The sequence below is a fragment of the Protopterus annectens genome, chromosome 11.part0 (assembly GCF_019279795.1).
Source record: "Protopterus annectens isolate FY-2018-M chromosome 11.part0, PAN1.0, whole genome shotgun sequence".
Lineage (NCBI taxonomy): Eukaryota > Metazoa > Chordata > Ceratodontiformes > Protopteridae > Protopterus > Protopterus annectens.
Window position 1 is genome coordinate 565153696 of NC_056745.1, and position 23924 is coordinate 565177619.

General features: G+C 39.6%; 1 protein-coding gene across 2 annotated transcripts in view; it reads right to left on the reverse strand.

Moving 5' to 3' along the window:
• Nucleotides 1-23924, reverse strand: part of LOC122815513 (solute carrier organic anion transporter family member 1C1-like) — a 4185790-nt gene that overhangs the window by 2658592 nt on the left and 1503274 nt on the right. The gene's annotated exons all lie outside the window — the stretch shown is intronic.

A 23924-nucleotide genomic window follows, 5' to 3' on the forward strand; every position in this document is an offset into this window, starting at 1 on the left:
GTTAGACCTGCTGACTCGTTTGTGGAAGCATTGTGGGGTGAAACATTTAAAGAACACCCCCTACAATCCCCAGACTAATGGTCTTGTAGAGAGGTTAAACTCTACATTAAAGACTATGTTATGGGCATTTGCAGACCATTTTAAAAGGGGAAAGTTAACCACTAAACTCGGAAAGTGTCAGGTGGGTATGGCAGAGGTCACTTACTTACTGTAGAACAAATAGTGCTGAGTGGCAAAATTAGGCCAGAACTTGTCAAATTGGAAGCTATTCAAGCATGGCCAATTCCTGTTACTAAAAAGAAAATTAAAGCATTTCTAGGGACAGTGGGGTACTGTGGAAAATGTATGCCTAGTTGTGATGCAGTAGCTGCACCCCTTACTGACCCAACTAGGAAAAATAGACCAGCTAAGGTAATGTGGACCACAGATTGTGAACATGCATTCCAGAAGCAAATAGATTTTTGGAAGACCCCCTGTGTTAGTCATCTCACATTATAGTAAAGAATTTGTTGTACAAATGGATGCTTTGAATTATGGGGTGGGGGCTGTGCTCAGCCAAGTTTCCTCAGAAGGAGAAGAGCACTGCAGTGGGGTTAATAATGCCAATGCAAATTGCTTTCCCAGGAGAGAAGAGTGTTGATATTCCCAGACAGATCCATTTTTCTCAAGAGTTATTTTTCAAGGGTAACTGAAAACCATGCTTGAGACATAGAGCAGAAGAAATATGGAGAAATTAGGCACTGTCATCTGAGCTAGCATGCCTGGATGAGGTTTTTGTATATAATTTCAGGCTGACGTGCATTGTATGCCGGTATGACTGATTATAATATAGTAAATAAGTTATTACATGTTGATTTGTAATCTGTTTCTGCAGAATGTTTTGAAGACTTGAACAGTGTCTTTTTACACATCTAACTGTGCATGTTTGTGAAGAAAATTTTAAAGGCAAACTGTCCCAGATTCAGCTTCTCTGCAGATGATGTCATCAGAATGTTGACAGTTGATATGTGTTACTGTCAGAAGCTGAAAGACAGAAAGGAACTTTTAGAAAACAGCTGTTGGTTGATTTTCAAAATATGAATTGAAATTTAGAACTGGAGCAGTTATGACATTTAGGCTAGTCTATAAAAGAGCCTGCTGAAGACAGATGAAGTCAGTTATAGTTGCCAGTTGTCAGTAACAGAAGTCATTTGTTAGTTTACAGCCAGTTGTGAGTTGTTCACAGAAGTACTGTGCAGTGGATACCCAAAAGGACTCACCAATAACTGTAAGCCTGCCTTTTTTTCTATTGTAATAATTTAGTTTAGATCAGACACAGTGTTCTTTAATCAGATAGGAATTTATAACTAATCAGTTAGATCAGTTAGAGTTTTTCTGAATGTTGGATTTTTATCCTACAGCATTGACTTCATTTACCTGGTGATTGAGTTCTGTTTATTGGGAATTATTGTTTTATATTTTAAATAATTTTGCTCAGTATTAATATTTTATTAATATGCACTGTGACTGGTCAATCAGTGTTTTATTTAGTGATTTGAGAATGCTTATACTTGCCTTGATAACTTCTCAGGCCACTCCAAAAGCCTGGCTGCTTAGGTCATTTGCTATCATTTGTTTTAATATTTAATTTTCATAACTAGATACCCCTTTAAAGGGCATGAAGACACTCTGATTGGTGGCAGCATTACCATATTATTTTGGGGAAGGGTCACAGATGGATATCTGTATCAGGCTTTCCCAGAAGTGTTTGAATGTGTGAGATTTGATTTATTTAAATGTGAGTGTATCAGAGGTCTTAAACTGCTCTGAAGTATGTAATAAGGAGTTCTATTTGGGGTGGACAGAAGAATGCAGTCCAGTCCCAGGCTATGGACCATGTTCCTGTTGTGCTTTTAGGGGAAAATTGTGGAATATTACTCCTGTTAAAGTGAGCATCTCACATTAGAGTCAGTAGTGAGGATTGAAACTCCTTAAGTTACTGACCCAAGATAGTAGATGATGTCACATTCTTGGTGGCAGTTCAGTGGGATATTATCTGGGCGTCACAGTTCATAAAAGTTTAAGTACATCTGTAAAAGTCATTCGCATACCTCTTGTATAAACATAGCAAGTATTACTTCTACAGTTAATACACCAGTAAATGTTTGGTTTACAGTTAAAAAAAATATTTATTTTACATTTCTTTACTGGGAAAGTCCAACTGAACACATGTCCTTTTTCAGTAGAGGCCCAGGGAGAAAAGCTCCACATGAAACAAAAAGAAAATCAGAAAATATAATGTATCAGTAGTATACATTCAACAAAAATGTTGTCATTCTGAATAGTAGTTTCTAAGATCAGTTATACACAAAGCTAATTACTGGATTCCTAAGTATAAGCAATATATAAAGAGGTTATACAAGTCAATAAGAAACAAAACATTAGATATATGATGAGGAAATATTTCAATATTACAACACAATGCTTTTCTTAGGAAATAGGTGGAGAGAACTGTAGATATGTTAAGTCAACATTTCCTTTGCTCTTAAATGATGTAGCATATGTAACATATAGGACAGGAGGATATGGGTTAGTCCACTTGAGGTGCAAAGGGTAATGACATTGTAAAAGAGATAGAGATTTGGTAAAGTCTAAAAATCTGTGCTCCAGAAATGTTCTTTTAATGTTAAAGGATGCTAGTTGAGAAATGACAGACAATCCTCTTCTCCTACCACCCAACACTACAACCTGCGAGAGATGCACTTACATAGCCAAACTGGAAGCAAAGTTCTCTCCTGCCAAGATTGTGCTAGGCAGTCAAGAGGAGAAGGTTAACACCTGCACTACACCTCAAGCAACTGATAGCCCTTCAAAACCCACACCATCAACACCCACACATAGCAACACTAAACCCACATATGCAGAGGCCCTTAACATTAACCTGCCCAAGCAACAAGGACCGCCGAAGCTGAAATGCAAACACCAGTCACAACCAAAGTGACACATAGCTCACAACACCAGTGTGACACCCAACAGCCCCTAAGGTAAGACAATGTACCCAACACTTTAGTCATAGGTGACACTGATGTCCCACTCACCAGGCTGAACAAGGAGAAAATTACAGTCAGCTGCCTGTCGGGTGCCAGGATCCGCCACATAACACATGCACTCAAGTCACTCCACAGCAACTACAAATACGACTCTGTCATTGTCCATGCTGGAGTGAACGACTTGTGACGTACTTCCCTGGAATACATGAAAAGAGACACAGAAGAGCTCTTGGATCATGTGACCCAGGCAGGTATGACCCTAGCCCTGAGTAGCATCTTGCCTTCACCCAGAATGATACCACGGTATAAGGACAAAATGGTTGACTTCAACAATTGACTAAGCTTCTGGTGTCATTCAAAGGGGATCCAGTATTTGTCTGCCTGGGAAGACATGATCGGCAAACCACAATGCTTTGCCAGAGATGGTCTGCACCTGTCACCCCTGGGATTCAGGATACTGGCTAAAGCTCTTACCTCCCTTATAGTGCCTTTTTTAGGCAAGGTTCAAAGGATAAAACCACTACCGTAACAGATACAAGCATGCAAAATCTGAAGGTAATGCTACTCAATGCTAGAAGTTTAAACCTCAAAATGCACTCTCTCGAGGTACTCCTAAAAATGGAGAACATCGATATCTGTGCAGTAACTGAGACCTGGTTCAAGGCTCCAGAGAGCACCCCTGCAATACCAGGCTACAACTCTTACCACATTTTTTGGCCACAAAATCAAGACCGAAACACTAAAGGTGGAGGCGTGTCCATATTCACCAAGGATATTCACACATAGAGGCTAGTTGCCCAACACAATGCATCTGAAATTCTCCAGGTGCAACTAACACTAGGTAAGACTGCAATCCAAACTGTAGCTTGATACAGATCCCCCTCCATGCCCCAAGATTCTCACTGCACCTTTCTAAACATACTGGAAAATATTAAGATACAACCAAACACCCTAATACTGGGTGATTTCAACTACCCTGCCATTAACTGGGAAAACTACTCGGGTACCAACTCCTTTTCTCAACAATTCTTGGAATTCATAAATTCCAATGGCCTGGATAAATCCATTGTCCCACCAGGGGCTCCAATATCCTAGACCTGGTCATTACCAACATGGGAGATAGATGCTCCACACCAGTGGTCACCCCCTCATTAGTCACATCTGACCATAAGCAAATCACCCTTGACATCCACATCCCACCCCCACCCCCCAGTAAGGAAACTTCCTTAAAAAATTTCTCCAAAGCCAACTTCATGCTACTGAAATCAGAAATGACAAACTTCATGACACCCATACAGACGGGATCTGAAACTTCGACTGCAGAATCCTACACTAAGGCACTGTACCAGCACATCCACTCATGCATGAATCGTGCCATCCCAAATAGAACCAAGATGCTCTTCTCCAAAAAAGGAAGCCAATCTATTGGTCCCCTGCTATAAACAAACTATACAACAGAAGGAAGAAACTGTTGCAGAAAAGAGGAAAATCCCAGGATGTAAAAATTTCCCTCACCAGCCTCAGTAAGAAGCTAAGATCCCTCATAAAATCCTCAAAAGCTAGTTATGAAAATAAAATTGCCAAAGATTCCAAAGACAACCACAAGGCATTCTATAGTTATGTCAAGAATCTAAATGGCAATGCTCAGATCTGCTCTGAGCTACAACAGAATGGCATTAAATATATTGATCCCAAGGATATTGCCAATATCCTGGCAGATCGATTTAGTGCCAACTTCATCCCCCTCTCACCCCCTAAAGGGCCCATCTCAATACCAAAAGATTGCCAAATTCCGGTAATCATGGCCACACAGGTAGAAACCGCAATCTCCAAAGCTAAGAATATAGCATTCGTGGGACCAGATGACATCCCAGGCTGTGTACCACATGAACTACAAAATAAACAGGCACCTCACCTAAGGTGTCATGTTTAATCATAGCCTCACCTCAGCTCAGACTTCATGCCCACTGAGTGGTGCACAGCTACAGTTATCCCACTCCACAAGGGAGGATCTGCCTTGGATCCTGGGAACTACCGTCCCATCAGCCTGACAAGCCTGATCTGCAAGGGCATGGAATGCATTATCATGGAACTTATAAACAAAGACATTGGCAACCTTCAAACACTGGACCCCACCCAGTTTGGGTTTGTGAAGGACCGATCTTGTCTCCTGAATCTGATTGACTTCTTCAAATCAGTCTCCAGAGCTATGGTCGAGGGTAAGGCAGTCCATACAGCCTATCTGGACCTCGCCAAGGCCTTCAACACCATCCCCCACTCTGGAATCATAGATAAACTTATTAAGCTGGGTATAAATCCCTACGTCACTTGATGGGTTGCCACCTGGCTTATTGACAGAACCCAGACTGTAAATGTAGCCGACTCCAAATCCAGCTCCAGACAAGTGACAAGGGGAGTACCTCAGGGTTCAGTCCTGGGACCACTCTTGTTTGGCATCTACTTCTCTGAAGTACAAGCCAACACTAAGGGACTCTGGCTAACAAAGTTCGCAGATGACTACAAACTGGGAGCCATTACTGAATCCCCAAATGATGTGGATATTCTACAAAGGGGCCTTACAGAAACAGATGCCTGGTGCCAGAGCCATGGGCTCAAGCGTAATCCCAAGAAATGTATAGTTATCACCTTTGGAAAAAAACATGTCCCCATGAGTTACCACATGGTGGCAGGACACTAAACATCGAAAGTGTGATGAGAGACTTAGGGACACAGGTGGACAGTGGTCTCACTTTCGATAACCACATCACCACAACAGCCAGGAAATCCTTCTACGTGGCACACCTCATCACTAAGGGCTTTTCATCCAGAAAAAAGGAGGTCATTGTCCCACTGTACTCATCTCTCATTAGACCCATTATAGAGTATAATGCCCCATTTGGTATGTACCTCACAAGACATCTGCAACAGCTGGAAAGGCTACATTAATACCTCACTAAAAGAATCACAGGCCTAAAGCAGATGCCATATGCTGACCATCTAAAAAAACTCAGCTATACTCTGTGGCATATCGTCTACTCAGAAGCGATCTCTGCTTAACATACAAGACCATGTCAAACCCTGAGCTGCTGGACATGCTCCACTTAAAGAAATCCCAATCCCTCAGAGCCACATGCTCCAGGGATCTAAACCTTGTCATCACAATGAACAAAACATGCTGGAGGGATAGGTTCCTGACCCAGAGACTCCCCATACTCTGGCATAGACTTCCCATACATGTCAAGCAGAACGCCTCATTGGCCCTCTTCAAAAGGAACATTGATGATTGTATGGGAGATAGGAAATTCACCCCGGGGATGATGTCAGTCGCCCTACTAGACAGGGATCCAGAGAAGTAAATATTGTGGGAAGAAATATCCAGGGAATTGTTATGGCTAGGCTTGCATAGGCCCTAGGGCCGACAGCCTATCACCAACCTATGAACCTATAAACCTATGAAATGTTACAGCTTTCTAGTCACAAAAGGGTTAAATCACAGAAGTACACTGCAGCAAAGCATTCATAGAATGTCAACTTCTGTCAGTAATTTTGATTTACAGTTTTCAAACATCAGTGTAAACTCTACAACACATGTAAATCAAAGAATGGAGTTAAGTAGCAAAATGGTAAATATAGCCATAAAAATAATCAGTGTACAAGCCAGTGCAAATATTGCACTGAGGGGGAATAAAAGTGCAGAATTTAATCAGTCTGATAAAGTAAATAACAAACAGACTTCATTGCAAACTACTGTTTCAGAGCAAAGTAAAGAAATAATGCATTCCATAGCAAGAGTCAGTGTTGTTGCTAGTTCTATAAAAAAGGATTTTCAGCTTATCTATAATGGGTGTGGCAGTCCAGCATCAAACCAGAGCACTTATCTGTCATTGTTTATTATTTCATTGTTTACAGAAAAATTATGGGATAATGTACTGATTAATACAGACGCATCAACATGTCATTAGAGTTATATGTTGTTTTAAACTTCAGTAATAAGATTTTTGCATGTACAGAATTTAAAGAATTGGTTATGACAGAAAGTTGCAGATTTATGGATTAAAGATAAAATAAATTCCAGTTCAGCAGACATAGCTGAAGTGCTCAGAAAGACATATTGGGTGTGGCCAGTTAGAAAAAAAAGGTTAACAGTACGCATCTGTGTTGTATGGGGTATACCAGAAATGACATTCACGTTAATTCGCAGAATAAAGGGTTTACAGTTACAGATTTGACAAATGATGTTTTGTGTTATTGTTTTGTTTAGCAGTAATTGTTAAGAGCTTTGTATTAAAGTGTTGCAGTGCATAAATAATATTGTAATACAGACAGAGACACTAACAGAAAATGCAATGGTACAGATATGAAATACAGAAAGCATAGGTTTTACTAAACTATTATAGCTCATAAATAAATATTCATAGAATATTTCAGGCACAAACATAGAAGGCAGACATCTATTACAGCACATAAAAGTTAAAAAGGTAAGTAGCATTATTAACAAATCTAGATATGAATTTATAGACACAAGTTAATACAGTATATGGTAATTATGCTTCAAGACCAGTTATAAAGTTATCCCTTTAGTGCGGATTTTAGTTAATCATCAGAAAATGGCCATCATGCTTGATGGGCTATACAATAAAAAAAGAAAATGGATTAAACAGTACAATGTTTAAATATTTAAATCTATGAACAACAGAAAAAGGTTTCATTTGCTATAAGAGACAGATATCATGGTACACTAAGGCACTAGTTTATAAGGTAAAAACGTAAGCAATAGACAGTGTAATTTTCCCATTATAGCATACAGAGATTGGGAAAAAATTGGCAGGTTTAACAGTTCATACTCTGTCTAACTTAAATGAAGACTCACAGAGACAGGTTACGGATGTGTATGGCATTTTCTTCATGCTGTTTCTGGAACAGCAGGGTTAACAGAATTGCCTGGACTAATCAGCTTTAGAAGCCACAGAATTAAGACACACCGATTTTCAGAATAATGTGCAGGTTTTGGATATATCACACATACATCAAAACTTAGACTTAAAGAGTCTAAAGACTATGGATCTAGGTAATATGGTAATTAAATACTAAAGTTAACAAAATTCAGTCCAAGCAGAAGTGGCACCTACTGTTCAAACTTAAAATTGCAAGTTTGTTTACCTGATAAAGAAAAACAATTGCCCATTTATAATTAAATCATAAGGCTAAAAGACATCAATCCAAATAGGCCATAAATGCTCAAGTGACACCTAGTGGTCAAAATTAAAATTGCAAGTTTATTTACCAAATAAAGAAAGTTTATTTTCAAATTATGAGTCAAGTAGCATAAAGCCATATACAGTAGTTATCAGAAAAAACGCGGTAGGACACTGCTATTCCTTTAAGCTTTTATTACAAAAAAATGAGCGCTTTCGGGATATTTCCCTTCGTCAGATAAACCTCTCATTAAAACAACATCTTTTAAAACAAGCAATAGCCAATAGCAGTCAATGAAATACCCGCCTTTTCTGGAGGGTGGGTTTTACTGGTATTACATCATTAAGCCCAGGCCTCTGATTGGCCATTAGCTCAATAATCCACCTGGACTCTGCCAACTCCGTCAAATGCTTCACATTACCACCTCTACTGTTTAATTTAATATTCACTATAGCCCTAAAAGTAAATCAATGTGTGGAATTATCCATCACATGCCTACTCAAGGCATTATGTACATCGCTGTTCCTCTTACAGGATATATGATGTAAAATCCTAGCCTTTAACATTTGGTTGGTTTTCCCCACATAAAAACTGGGGCATTGGCTACACTCTGCCAAGTAAACTATGTCTGTGGTGTGACAAGTTGCCCTTCCCTTCAATAAAAATTGTCTATGTGTGACCGGATGTTCAAAATTGGTTAATCTATTGATACAAGCGCAAGCTTTACACCTCCCACATGGAACTGTTCCTGTTCTTGTAGCCACTATATTATTATTATTTAACCTTTCTTTACACAACAAGTCCTTCAGATTTTTATTCCTTCTATATCTGAAGTTTGGATTGCACCCTATTATATCTTTTATGCCTTCATCACTCATCAAGATATTCCAATTATTCCGAACGATGTTACAAATATCACCTATATTACTACTGTATGTAAACATTAGTTCTGGGCCTCTCAAAACTATGGATCTCTCATCAGTAGTGGCAACTTCTGCTATATTGCGCCTTATCCAAGTTTATACTTGGTACTCCTAAAACCTTTACTATTATCTATGATTCTACTCACTTTACTTCCTTGGTAACCCCTCTGTTGTAGACACCCCTTTAATTTGGCCAACTCATCCTCATAATCTTCTTCTTCCAAACATATTCTAGAAATCCTACTGGCTTGCCCCTGTACTATGATGGTGTAAGTATAACGTGGATGCATGCTGTCATATGCTAATAGCGTATTTCTCCAACATTCTTTTTTATACAGCCTAGATATAAAGCCATCACCCTTTTGTTCTACATTAACATCCAAAAAATCTATGGAGTTGGTGGAAGCTTTGACTGTAAATCTAAAAAATGTAGTCGTAGAGTGTAAATATTCTACAAACTGATACAATAGATTCATGTCCCCATCCCACAAGAAGAAGACATCATCTACAAAACGTGCATACATCTTGATGTACGCCTTCCATTTCTTACTGTGCAATACAAAAGTCTTCTCCCACTGGGAGAGGACAAGATTAGCATAAGTATTGGCACAGGGGGTGCCCATGGCAGCCCCCTGCGCCTGTCTATACACAGAATCAGCGCCTATAAATACATTATTTTCCAGGACAAACATTAACAATTCCTTAGTTACGTTGATTTTATCATCAGTTACCTCTGAGTCCCTTAATAAAGTACCTATCATATCAACACCATAGTTGTTATTAATGACAGTGAATAAGTTGTTAACATCCAAAGTCACCATCAAAACTCTATTCATACATTTCACTTTACCCAACTTCATCAAAAAATCTCCTGTGTCCTTCAATATACTATCAACTCCATCTACAAATGGTTTAAGATAATGTTCCAGCCATATAGAAATGTTTTCAGTTACCCACCCCCTGCCTGATACAATGGGTCTAAGGGGTGGGTTAACCTTGGATTTATGAATTTTGGGGAGTGCCTTAAAAATGGGGGTGACGGCTTTATCTACCCAAAGGAAGTCACATGTTGTCTCAGTGATTTTCATCTCAAATAGTAACCTCTGCAGGCCTTGGTGCACCCTATCTATAGCTTGTTTTACTCCCAAAGGATTAATCCTAATATACGTGCCTTCATCTGACAACATTTCTCTTAACTTATCAGTATACCACGTTGTGTCTAGCACAACAACCACCCCTCCTTTGTCGGCGGGTTTTATCGTTAATTCTTTATTCATACTTAAACCTTTTAGAGCTACTCTTTGTGATGGGGTTAAATTATAGAATTTGCTTTTTTCACCCTCCATAAAGTACCTCATCAGATCTTGTTCACAACCACTTATAAAGAGGTTTAAAGCTGGCGTTAATGGTGGAATGAAACTACTTGGTTTTCTTAACATCCTATCACCCTTGTCATTCCCACCAAACATAATTTTCAGGGCTATATTGCGACAAAACAACATTATATCCATCACAATTTCATTATAAACACTGCTATTGCTAGGTACAAAGGTCAATCCTTTGTTTAAAACCACCAACTCACCTTCATTTAAAATATATGTAGATAAATTATACACAATACCAGAGTCCAAATCACTACTAGTCAGTCCAACATCTTCCTCCTTTTGTCCACATTCCGATCCTCGCTTAGCGATCTTTTCCAGGCCCCCTTCTTTTTCATGGGGGCAGGCAACATCTCCAAAAAATGTTGCTTCTCTCGCTGTATTTTAGGGAGTGCTCGTGCTGATATCTCCTTGTTGTAAGTCACCCGTTACTATAGCTGCAGACATATGGGTCTTCGACAAAGCCTCTGAGCATACAGCTGAACTGGAACAAGAGCCAAGCCCTTCATATTTCAAACCATTATCAGCCTTTTCTGGCAAAGTCCCTGTAGAAGCCCCAAAAGCATTATCTGGGATCAAACGATCCTCCGTTTGTCGTTCTAACTCGGGTACTCATGTTACCTCTGCCTCCTGCAGAGGCACTTCAACCATGCTAGTTCTCCGGTTCATTTATTTTTAGGGCTATAGTGAATATTAAATTAAACAGTAGAGGTGGTAATGTGAAGCATTTGATGGAGTTGGCAGAGTCCAGGTGGATTATTGAGCTAATGGCCAATCGGAGGCCTGTGCTTAATGATGTAATACCAGTAAAACCCACCCTCCAGAAAAGGCGGATATTTCATTGACTGCTATTGGCTATTGCTTGTTTTAAAAGATGTTGTTTTAATGAGAGGTTTATCTGACGAAGGGAAATATCCCGAAAGCGCTCATCTTGTGGTTTATTTTGTGATTTTTTGTAATAAAAGCTTAAAGGAATAGCAGTGTCCTACCACGTTTTTTCTGATATCGTTGGCTGGTTTCGTTTGGTAGGACTTTGGTGCAGCACAGGATTGTATTTCTTTACTTTGATATACAGTAGTTAGCAATACAGATGTAAAGTAACCACAAAAAGATCCCTGTAAATTTTCATCATGGACTTCAGGGGGAGCTGTTAGAATGAGGGTATTGTTAGTGAATTCAGTATAGTACATTAAAGTAGAATAAGGCCTGAAAATATAGAGTCAGACATGTGTGCATTCAGTTTCACTTAAAGACAGTTTATCAGAAAGGAAAGATAAGCATGAAATGCAGAGAAAATACAGAAATATAGAATTCTCCTTTCTCAAGGTAAAGATACAATCTTTCTGACTACAAAATGTTCCTTTCTCAACAGAAAGATAAACATAGCTATTGAATGTTACATAAAGAGGCACATGCACGGCCAGGCATGGCTACCAAGGTAACCAAAGCTAAGGAGGTGTGTAAACCATTAGAGGGTTTTGGTATTATTAAAATATACTTCAGATACAGTTAGGGAAGCCGCTTAGTGCAAATTGACATTCAGAAAAGATTAAATAACCAGCATTTTAAAATATGAGTTAGCTTTTGGACTACAGTACAGGCACTTGAGCCTGAGTACAGAAATCAAATCAAATATCCATACTATTCAGGAGGAAATGGCTATTTCAGTTAATATAATTCAGGAGAATCAGAATATGCATGCAGAAATGTTGGATATATTTAGCAGTACTATTATTGCTAACCAGCATTTCCAGCATTTCTATAGACTGCTATTGCTTACAGTGTTTGCAAAATTCATTCTGAAAAAGTACAAAAGACTTGGACTATAAAGTAAAAACTGTCACCTGTTCAGCACGAGTTTGGGTAATTAACAGAAAAAAGACTCGCATTCCAGTCTCATTTCAGTCATTTTCAGTTAATTGCAGAATACTACATTCTCATCAATTCTTTCAAAATGCATTATACAAATACTGCTAAGTACAGAAATGGTTTACTTGCAGTTACTTTCTCATTTTTTCTCTTTCTTTGTTCGTGCCAAACATCAATGACATAAAATGAGGCACATGCCTGTCAGTCTCTCAACAAGTTTAACAAAGTCAACTAAAATCCAGTCTTTCTCAGCCAGTTTTTCTTGTAAAGCCATATTTCACAAAATTGATTGATGCTTTATAGTCTCACATTTATTTACTAATTTTAGTGCTGCTGTTTTTCTTCCTCTTCATCCCCATCTTTCAACCCCAGATTTCAGTTAAAGTCTAAGCTACTCCTGATTCTGCTAGTGAACTTCTGTGTCTTTTTTATGTCTCTCAAACATCTTCCTCTGGAACATTGGAAAAGGTTTTACTGGCAAAGTCTCTCTATGAGCTTTATCAGAAGAATGAGGAGCAGAACCCCCTTCTTTTTGATGGCTCACATTTTGTTGGACAGACTTTTGTCTTTCCTCCTTAGCCTGTTCTGCATCAAAAAATGACTTTGATCATTCAGGAAAAAAATATTCTGAATTCAGCTGGAAGCAGCATCTTGAATCTCACACCTGCCTCTCAACATTCCCTGGTTACTGGGATAACTTTGCTTCTCTTCTGCCTCCTGGTCTACAGTGATTAATCATTTTTCACAAACGCTCTACTGTCTCCAATTTTTAATATTTTGCCCTTCTGCCACAGTTTTGTAAGGATCAACTCTTTCTTCTGATATGACTGCATCTTTACAAATACAGGTCTTGGCTGCTTTCTTGTTGTCATGTTTGGAGACTACACACAGTGTGCTCTTTCAATTAACAAATCCTGCTGTGGAATACCAGTCTAGTTACTTATCTGTGCTTTCATAAAACAATAGTCTGCACTTTCTAGTTTCTCTGGTACAGCAGAAAATCTCAGGTTTTCTCTGTACTAACTTTCCTCCAACTCTACTATTTGTTGAAACAGCTCTTCTTGAGCAGTCCCATATTCAGTCATCCTCTTCTTCAATTTGAGCTGATTGTTGCAATTTTATGAGCTCATCTGAATATCTGTGTAAAGCTTCTTCCATTTTTCCAGCCACTTGCTATTTGATTTGATAATACACCTTCAATGTTTCATCTGTTTTAATCAGCTGAGCACATTTTACTTATTTTAAGCCATCTCTTGTACCAAAGTTGGAGCTTGAGCTGCTTTTTGCTGATCAGATGCAAGATTCTTCCTAGTCAGTGTTTCCTCTTCACCTTTTCTGGTTGATTTTCTTTCAGGCTCTCTAAGGTTCTTCTTTGCTAGCGTGCAGGTAGTGTACTTAATAGCCAGTAAATGAATTTTACTAAAGTAGGCAGAATTACTTGCCCTTATCTATCTGTTTAATTTTTTCACATTGAGAGAGCAGAAATTAAGCTGCTTATCAATATGCAGCCATCTTAGAAAGCCAACAAAACCATACTTTCATCACAAATTGCTCTCAGAGTATATGCAAGGGTAGATGGTGGAGAGAAGATGGACTAGAACTCACATTTCAAAGCCAAACCTGTTCTGAATAAAAATTATACTTTGAAACAGACAGGTATATCCTGAAAAAGGCTGGCATTTTTACTTAAAGAGACTGCTGCTGCACTAAATTTTCCAGCTACACCTTTATGGTTGGCTAGTATACCATGTGGCCAAGCCTATCTGACAACCATACAGCTTTTCCTTATTCTGCTTGTATGAAAGCTACAATGTTTTTTTTCACAGAAAATTGTCAAAATAACACATTTTTTCTGTAAAGGTTTGCTCACAGGGCATGAGCATAAGAGATGGGTGACTCAGATTTGTGCTTGGTAATTTAGTTATGACAAGTTTATACACATTGCTTCTTGTGACATATACAACCAGTTGTGCTCTGGATATGGTTCTATAAAGCTGGAAAGAGCTTCACACTTGTATCAGATCATAATATTTGATTGTTTTGCGAATAGTTTCACTCTTTGTTGAGACCTGTATTTTTTCATACTAATTAAAAGAGGCCTTGATTACCTCATACTCTAAAAATCAATGTTGGGTGAAAAACTCTTCGTAAATTATTGTCTGTCTCTAAGCTTCATTTTATTAAAAATGTTATTGAGAAGGTAGTCTATGTGCAGTTGCATTCGCATCTAATATCATATGGTATATTAAACACTCCTCAGTTTGGTTTTAGATTTAGGCACAGTACAGATGCAACCCATAGTACAGTACTTAATGAAAGTGACAGTTTAAAGACATTATTTACTCCTGGTACTTGTTAACCTTTCTGAGGCTTTTTTCAATGTGGCTCACAGGATCCTCAGTGAGTATCTGGAAGTATATTCCTGGTTGTCAGATACAGTCCTCGAGTGTTTTGTTTCTTACTTCTCAGGATATTCTTAGAATGTGGCACCTAATCTGAACTAATCTTGCTCCTACACACTGGACTGTGATGGACCTCAGGACTTGACTTTTACTCCCTTGTTATTTATTGTTATTGTCTTGTTATTCCTGCCATTAAAGGAGATCATTGTTGGGAGCGGTATTTACTATCAATTATATGCTGCTGACATCCAGTTATAGCTCAATTTTTTCCCAGATAATGTACTAAATTTTTCATGTTTTAATGACTGCCTGAATGTGTGAATTTGAATGGATGACTCATAAGTAATTAAAGCTCGACCCAACCAAGACACAGCAGTGCCTGAGAGCAATACAAACAGAATAATGTTTTGGAGGAGGAATGAGGTTATATAAAGGAAGACAGGAATTAAATGAGCTATGTAATGCTTGAATGACAATGACTGCATAGTAGATAAGTCATAAGAATAAGCAGATGGACCCAGGCAAGGCTCTTCTCTCCAGTCTAAAATTCAGGTTTATTCACAGTACAAACTGTACAAGCGCTTTCACAAACAGCCTAAACAGGTGCTAAAAATGACATAAAAATTCCCCCTCCTTTTATACACCTATTTACAAATCACATGACTTTACTAATTATTCATCACATGACACGGACATTACTTCAAAACAATTCCAACACAATAAAACATTTTATTAAAAATAAAATAAAAATATAAAACACTCTTTAAATTACCTAAACAAATGTCTTAATTTAAGTTTAGGTCTTAGGGGGACATGGTCATTCAGTCCATGTCCTGCATCCCCCTTACTCTAACTTTCCAAGTTGCTTCTAACTCCTCAGTGTGATTACGTATATCACCTGCTCTTACACTTGGGTAAATCCTGCCTATTGCCATAAACTTAAAAACATGCAATGGATCTGTACTAATAACATGTTTGGCTAAGGCACTAACTGTGTTCCTTTTACTAATATGATACAAGTGTTCACGAATCCTGTCTTTAAAACACCCATCAGTCTTCCTAATATAAAATTTCCTACAGCTTAAACAATGAGCAAGATAAATTATATGCTTAGTTTCACGTGTGGCACTTACCTTAAACTTACACTTCTTCTTTTGATCAGGATGGTCAAATTCTGAACTAATATCTATCTCACTACAAAAAGAACATTTACCACAAGGTAAATTCCCTGTGGACTCATGTTCATAATGCCTGCCCTTAGGATAACACAATCTTCTTTTCAAGGATTTCTTGTTCCTAAATAGGAAATTAGGTGCATTTTCTAACACTGTAGCTATTTCTTTATCAGTAGTCAGAATATTTCAGTGCCTTTGGATAATATCCATCAGCATCACTGGTATACCCCTTCAACTTATTCCTACCCTACTCATTCCATCCTTAGACTTCTGTCTTTCTCCATTTGATTAATAGGGTTTAGCTCTAGTGTCCCTCATATTCCCGACATCTACTACATTAGTTTGAATCATTCCTTCATTATAGCCCCTTTCTCTCAGTTCTTCAGTCACTGTCTCTACTTGTTGTAGAAAGTCAAATTCCCTAGCATTTAACCTTGAGGCTCTAAAAACTTGGTTACGTACTACATTTCTAAACGTATAGGATTGATGCAATACTACCTTTCTGTAACAGATGATTCACATGACAGCTCTTCCTATATAGTGTAGTATAAATTTTCCCATTTACATCTTCCTTAACTGTAACATCCAAAAAGTTAACTTCCAAATCAGAGCATTTTGATGTAAACTTCAAGAAATCTGTACTTTCACTGAGGTACTTTTCAAACTGGGAAAAGCCAACATCTCTCATATGCCATGCTGTAAAAATATCATCTACAAATCTCCTGAAAAACAGGACCTGTGTGCCTTAAAGTCTTAGTCCCTTATCTCTGAAATTATTTCTGCTGAATAGTTGCATACTGGAGCTGTTTGGTTAGCTTTTGCACACCCTACATCAACTTTATTACAAGCTGAGATAAGTACAAACTTGCAGTGTTATAAGATAGTACTGAATTTTATTTTTTCTGTTTATTGTCTCATTGAATATTGTGTTAAAAATAGTGCTGCATTCATCTGCCTATTTGTTTACTGAAAATTGGAAGCTCCTCTCTGTCTCTCCCTGTCTGCAGTAAGTTTTCCCCATCCACCCTCCCTGTTGTTGTGGTGGTATTAATCTTGGTGGTTTTGGAATTGACTGCCTCTCTTGTAAATTTGTGTTTGAACACTCCTCCTGGGCCCATCTCATTTGCTCACTCAAACAAGTACAGTGAGATCATATTTTGATTTCAGACACTCCCACCATTCCCATCTGTTCAGCCCTATCCTAGTCTAGTCTCATTAGCTCATCCTGCCTAATACAGAGAGAACATTTGAGTAGGCATACCCACTTAGGCCCTGAACTTGTCTGATTGAAGACTGCTGGAACAGGGCTCAGTTCTGAGGTTTTTTACCGGTTAATTGGGTAATTTGTTCAAATCAGTTTGCTTGTTTTCTATTGTTATATAGTTTCTTCCTACTTTATTACCTTATTTTGCTTTTGTCTCTTCTTAAAAGTACTCAATTGTGTTTATTCTGCTGCACTTATTACTGCTTGGTAGTAGCCTGATAAAATTGTAACTATTATTCTAAGTCTTTTAGTTATTGCCCTTGGGCTTCAGACCAGTTGTTTTGCATTAGGAAGGTTTGTGATCTGCACTGTTGTGGCAGTACAGGTAGCTTACATCCTTCTAAGTTGGGAATTGCTGATTGAAGGCTCAGTGTCTGTTATTCTAAAAGTGTATTAGTTCTGTTTTAAGCACTTGGGCTCCAGGCCAGTTATTTTGCATTAAGAAGGTTTGTGGTCTGCACTCTTGTGGGAGGAGAGGCTAGATTCTACCCTTCTGAGCTGGAAATTTCTGGTTAAAGGCTTACTGCGTCTGCTCATTTGAACTGTTTTTTTCTGATATTGGTGCACCTTGTCTGATGTAGCATAGACTAGATTCAGGCCTGCTGAATCTAGCTTTGTTTGTATAACTTGAGCACTAATCCAGGCCATCTTTTTTGGAGAAGGTTCCCCTGAACCCTCATGGCAGGAGTGTGCGGTTAGAACTTGTCAGATTGAAGACTGCTGGAACAGGGCTCAGTTTTGAGTTTTTTTACTGGTTAATTGGGTAATTTGTTTAAATCAGTTTGCTCATTTTCTATTGTTATTTATATATATATATATATATATATATATATATATATATATATATATAAATTGCACTTTATTCATCTGCTTTTACTGTAATTGTGTTTCTTCCCACTTTATTACCTTATTTTGCTTATGTTTCTTCTTAAAAGTACTCAATTGTGTTATTCTGCTGCAGTTATTACTGCTTGGTAGTAGCCTGATTAAATTATAACTGTTATTCTAAGCCTTTTGGTTTAAGCACTTGGGCTTCAAACCAGTTGTTTTACATAAAGAAGGTTTGTGGACTGTATTGTTGTGGCAGGACAGATAGCTTACATCCTTCTAAGTTGGGAATTGCTGATTGAAGGCTAAGTGTCTATTATTCTAAAAGCACATTAGTTCTGATTTAAGCACTTTGGCTCCAGGCCAGTTATTTTATATTAAGAAGGTTTGTAGTCTGCACTCTTGTGGGAGGAGAGGCTAGATTCTGACCTTCGGAGCTGGGAATTTCTGGTTAAAGGCTTATTGGGCCTGCTTATTTGATCTGTTTCTTTCTAAAATTTGTGCGCCGTGTTTGCTGTAGCCCAGAAGTTAGTAATTTATTGGCCCTTTTGGGCTAATTTCTCTCTCTTTCATTTCCCTGCTATAAAAACCGCATTTGTGTGATTTTGCATGCTGGACAGTGCCGGTTAGCTAGGGTTAAACTATTCCCGGCTCCATGGAGTCTACTCTTCAATTTTTCCCTTGGAACTAGACAAACTTCAACTTAAGCACTCAAACCATTCATTTCACAGCCCAGCATTTGCTCAAAACTCATAGCAAGCACTAATTAACCCTAGCACTAGACCCCCTATACTGTCCAGAAGGACAAGGCTCTCTATTCGTCCCTACCAGCTAATCAGTAAAACAGCTCACTTTACGTATTCAGGCATGTCCAAAGGGCAGTTTCAGGTGTACTCTCCAGTCCAACTGGTGAATCTGGGCATTTTGAGGCAATGTTACAACTGCCTCATGTACACAGACAACCCTCTCCTCCTACCACCAAACACTAATATATGCAATAGTTGCAATTATATAGCCAAACTGGAGGCAAAGCTCTCTCAACCCAAGACTGAAACTGACAGTCAAGAATAGAAGGAAAATACTTGCAACACAGCGCCAGTCTCACAAAGACCTAAACCAACACCGGCAAATAACACACATAAATATACAAAAACATATTATGAGGCTCTAAATAAAAAACTGCAAAAGCAACAGAGACCTCCAAAACAGACACCCAAGCAACCTCCACACCCCATCACAAACCATGAAACACATACTTCACATAATCAGTGTGCCACGCAATCACAGCCCTTAAGGCAAAATAACATACCTAACACACTAGTAATAGGCGACTCTAGAGTCATAGGTTCATAGGTTCATAGGTTCATACTAGGCTATCTGCCCGAGGGCATTTATAAGCCTAGCCCATTGTTTTGTGGCTTACGCCACCCCTTTAGTATGGGGAACTATACCCATTATTTTGCTGTGCCTCTGTCGAGCAGTGACACTGAGGTAATTCCTGGGGTATATCTGCGATCTCCCATCCATTGGTCAAGATTTCTCTTGAACAAGGCCAGCGAGGTGCTCTGCCTCACATGTACCGGGATTTTGTTCCACAGCATAGGGAGTCTTTGGGTGATGAATCTATCCCTCCAGCACGTCCTATTAATAGCCGTGTCGAGGTTTAAGTCTCCGCCCTTGTGGCTCTGATGGATCTAGATTTTTGAGGTGAAGCATATTCATCAAATCTGGGTTTGACATGGCCTTGTATGTTAGGCAAAGGTCACCTCTGAGCAAGCGGTAAGCGACTGAATAGAGCTGGAGTTCTTTCAGTCGGGCAGCATAGGACAGATTTTTGAGACCCTTTATCCTTTTGGTGAGGAACTTTTGTGGCCTCTCCAGCTGCTGCAAGTGTCGGGTCAGATACATTCCGAATGGGGCATTGTACTCAATCATTGGTCTGATGAGTGATGAGTAAAGGGAGACTATGACCTCCCTTGATCCCACTGATGTCCGATTAACTAGGCTGGATGGACAAGGAGAAGGTTAAAGTTAGCTGCCTGTCGGGCGCCAGGATCCGCCACATAACACAAGCACTCAGGTCACTCCAGAACAAGTACAAATATGACTCTGTCATTGTCCATGTTGGTTTGAATGACCTGAGACATACCTCCCTGGACTACATGAAAAGAGACATGGAAGAGCTCTCTGATCATGTAGCCCAGGCTGGTATGACCCTGACCCTAAGTAGCATCCTGCTGTCACCAAGAATGATGCCACAGTATAATGAAAAAAATGATCAATTTCAACAATTGGTTAAGTTTCTGGTGTCATTCAAAGGGGATCCAGTATCTGTCCACCTGGGATGACATGCTCGATAAGCCACGTTACTTCGCAAGAGATGGCTTGCACCTGTCACCCTTAGGCTTTCGAATACTGGCCATGCTTTTGCTGCCCCCATAGTGCCTATTTTTAGACAAGGCTCAAAAGACAAACCCACCACTGTAAATAGCACAAGTAACCAAAAACTGAGGGTAATGCTACTCAATGCCAGAAGTCTAAACCTCAAAATGCATGCACTCGAGGCACTCCTCAGTATGGGGAACATCGATAACTGTGCAGTAACAGAAACCTGGTTTAAGGCTCCAGAGAGCACCCCAGCACTACCAGGCTATAACTCATACCATACTTTTCGGCCACAGAACCCAGACCGAAACACAAAAGGTGGGGGTGTATCCATATTCATCAAAGATACCCACACCTCCAGGGTAGTGGCACAGCACAATGCCTCAGAGATCATCCATGTGCAACTAACAAAGGGTAAAACTGCAATTTAAATTGTAGCTTGCTACAGATCACCCACCATGACCCAGGACCCCCATTCTGCATTTCTGGAGACACTGGAAAATATGAAGGTCCTACCAAATGCCCTAATATTGGATGATTTCAATTACCCAAACATTAACTGGGAGAACTACTCAAGTACTAACTCCCTTGCCCAACACTTCCTAGAATTTATAAACTCGAATGCCCTAGATCAACTGGCCAACACCCCCACCAGAGGTGACAACATATTGGACCTGGTCATCACCAACATTGGTGACCGGTGTTCTACACCGGAGGTTAAACCCTCGATGGTTAGATCAGACCATAGACTAATCACTCTGGATATCCACATTCCACCCCACCCCCAATCAAGGAAACCACCATGAAAAACTTTTCAAAAGCAAGTTTCACATTACTTAAGACTGAGGTGGAAAGGTTCACAGCCCCCATGCTAATGGACAATGCTGTCCAAGCTGCTGACTCTCTTACAAAGGCACTCTATGAGCACCTGCAAGAATGCATGGATCATGCTATCCCAAGCAAAACCAAGACTCACTCCTCCAAGAAAAGGAAACCAGTCTGATGGACCCATGCCATAAACAAGCTATACAATAGAAGGAGGAAACTAGTGTAGAAAAGAGTAAAATCCCAGGAAGGAAAGACATCCATGATTAGTATCAGCAAGAAACTATGATCCCTCATAAAATCATCCAAGGCTAGCATTGAAAGAAAAATTGCCAAGGACTCCAAAGATAACCACAAAGCTATGTCAAGAACCTAAGTGGAAACTTTCAGATCTGCTCTGAGTTAGTGCAGAATGGCACAAAATACACTGAACCGACTGATATTGCCAACATTCTGGCAGACAGGTTTAGTGCAAACTTCACCCCTCCTTTCACCCCCTAAAGGGCCCATAACCATACCAAAAGAATGTAGTGCCCCGGCAATCACTGACACACAGGTTAAAACAGCCCTATCCAAAGCCAAAAATACAGCTTCAATGGAACCAGATGGTGTCCCAGGCTGTGTCTTACATGAGCTCCAAAATGAACTAACCCCTCACCTAAGCACACTGTTCAAACTCAGCCTCTCTACAGGCTACATACCCATAGAGTGGTGCACAGCAACAGTTATTCCGCTGCACAAAGGTGGAGCTACAAAGAACCCCGGGAACTATCGCCCTATAAGCCTGACTAGCCTGGTCTGCAAGGCTATGGAGCTCATCATCATGGAATTCATTAACAGAGACATTGGGAACTTTCAAACATTGGACCCTACCCAGTTTGGCTTTGTTAAGTGCAGATAATGCCTTCTAAACCTGGTGGACTTCTTTGAGACAGTTACCAATGCTTTAGACGATGGAAAGGAGGTCCACACAGCCTACCTAGACCTCACAAAGACTTTCAACACCATTCCCCATTCTGGTATTATAGACAAGCTCACCAGCCTGAACATAAACCCCTACATCATGAGATGGTTTGCCAATTGGCTCACGGATAGAACCCACATGGTGACAGTTGCAGGCTTTAGGTCTGACTCTAAACCAGTTACAAGTGGCATCCCCCAGGGCTCAGTCTTGGGACCCCTCATGTTCGGTATATACTTCTCAGAGGTACAGACAAGCACAGGAGGACTATGGTTGACCAAGTTTGTAGACAACTGCAAACTGGGGGCCATAACTGACACTCCAGCTGATACAAACATCTTCTAGGAGGGTCTCACTGAGATGGATACCTGGTGTCAAAATCATGGCCTCAAGCTAAATGCCAAAAAGTGCATAGTCATCCCCTTTGGAAAAAACAAAGTACCCACAAGCTACCACATACGTGGTAGTTCCCTAAATACAGAAAATGTAATAAGGGCTCTTTCTCTCCTTTGATAATCATATTGCCTAGGTGGTTTGAAAATCCTTCTATGTGGCCCACCTAATCACAAAAGGGTTTGCATCTAGAACAAAAGAGGTTATTGTGCCCCAGTACACATCACTCATCGGACCCATCATAGACTACAATGCCCCATTTGGGATGTACCTTACAAGACACCTGCAACAGCTGGAAAGACCACAAAAGTACCTCACCAAGAGGATTACTGGCCTCAAACATATGCCCTATGCAGCCTGACTGAAGAAACTCCAGCTGTACTCGGTTGCATACCGCTTACTCAGAGGTGATCTCTGCATGACATACAAGTCTATGTCCAACCAAGAATTGATGGACATGCTCCACCTAAAAAAAACAAATCCTTGAGAGCCACAAGCTCTAGGGATCTAAACCTCACCACACTGATAAATAGGATGTGCTGGAAGGTTATAATCCTTTCCCAGAGATTCCCCATGCTTTGGAACAGGATTCCAATCTACATTAGCCAGAGCCCCTCACTAACACTCTTCAAGAGAAACCTTGACGAGTGGATAGAAAACAGAAAATTTACCCCGTGGATCACTGCAGTGGCTCTGCTGGACAGAGACACAGGGAACTAATGGCTCTGCTGGACCAAGGCACAGGGAACTAATCTAAGGGGGCAGTGAAAGCCAACACATTCTGGCTAGGCTTATAGATGCCCTTGGGCTGATAGCCTAGTACATACCTATGAACCTATGAACCTATAAGGTCCATCAAGAAGGTATCTCATTTCCCATGCCACCATAACAGCATTAGCATAGCTATTGGCACATGATGTGCCCATAGCTATGCCATTGCATTGTCTAAATGCTGTTTCACCATACAAGAAAACATTATGTTCAAGCACAATATCCAAAAGTCTACATACTAAAGAGACCTTATCATTTGAGTATTCAGAAAATCTTTTCAAAAAATATTCAGTATTCATTATACCTTGGCTGTTAGGGATAACAGTGAACAAAGAAACTACATCCATTGTTACAAATAGGATGTCATCAGTATTATTAGTCTTTGTAGTAAACTCATATAAATCCATTAGGAAATGTTCAGTATCTCTCAAAATGTGACTAACCGTACTCAAAACTGATCTCAAGCATTTTTCTATATATATAGAAACTGGTTCTGTACACCAGTTCCTACCTGAAACAAT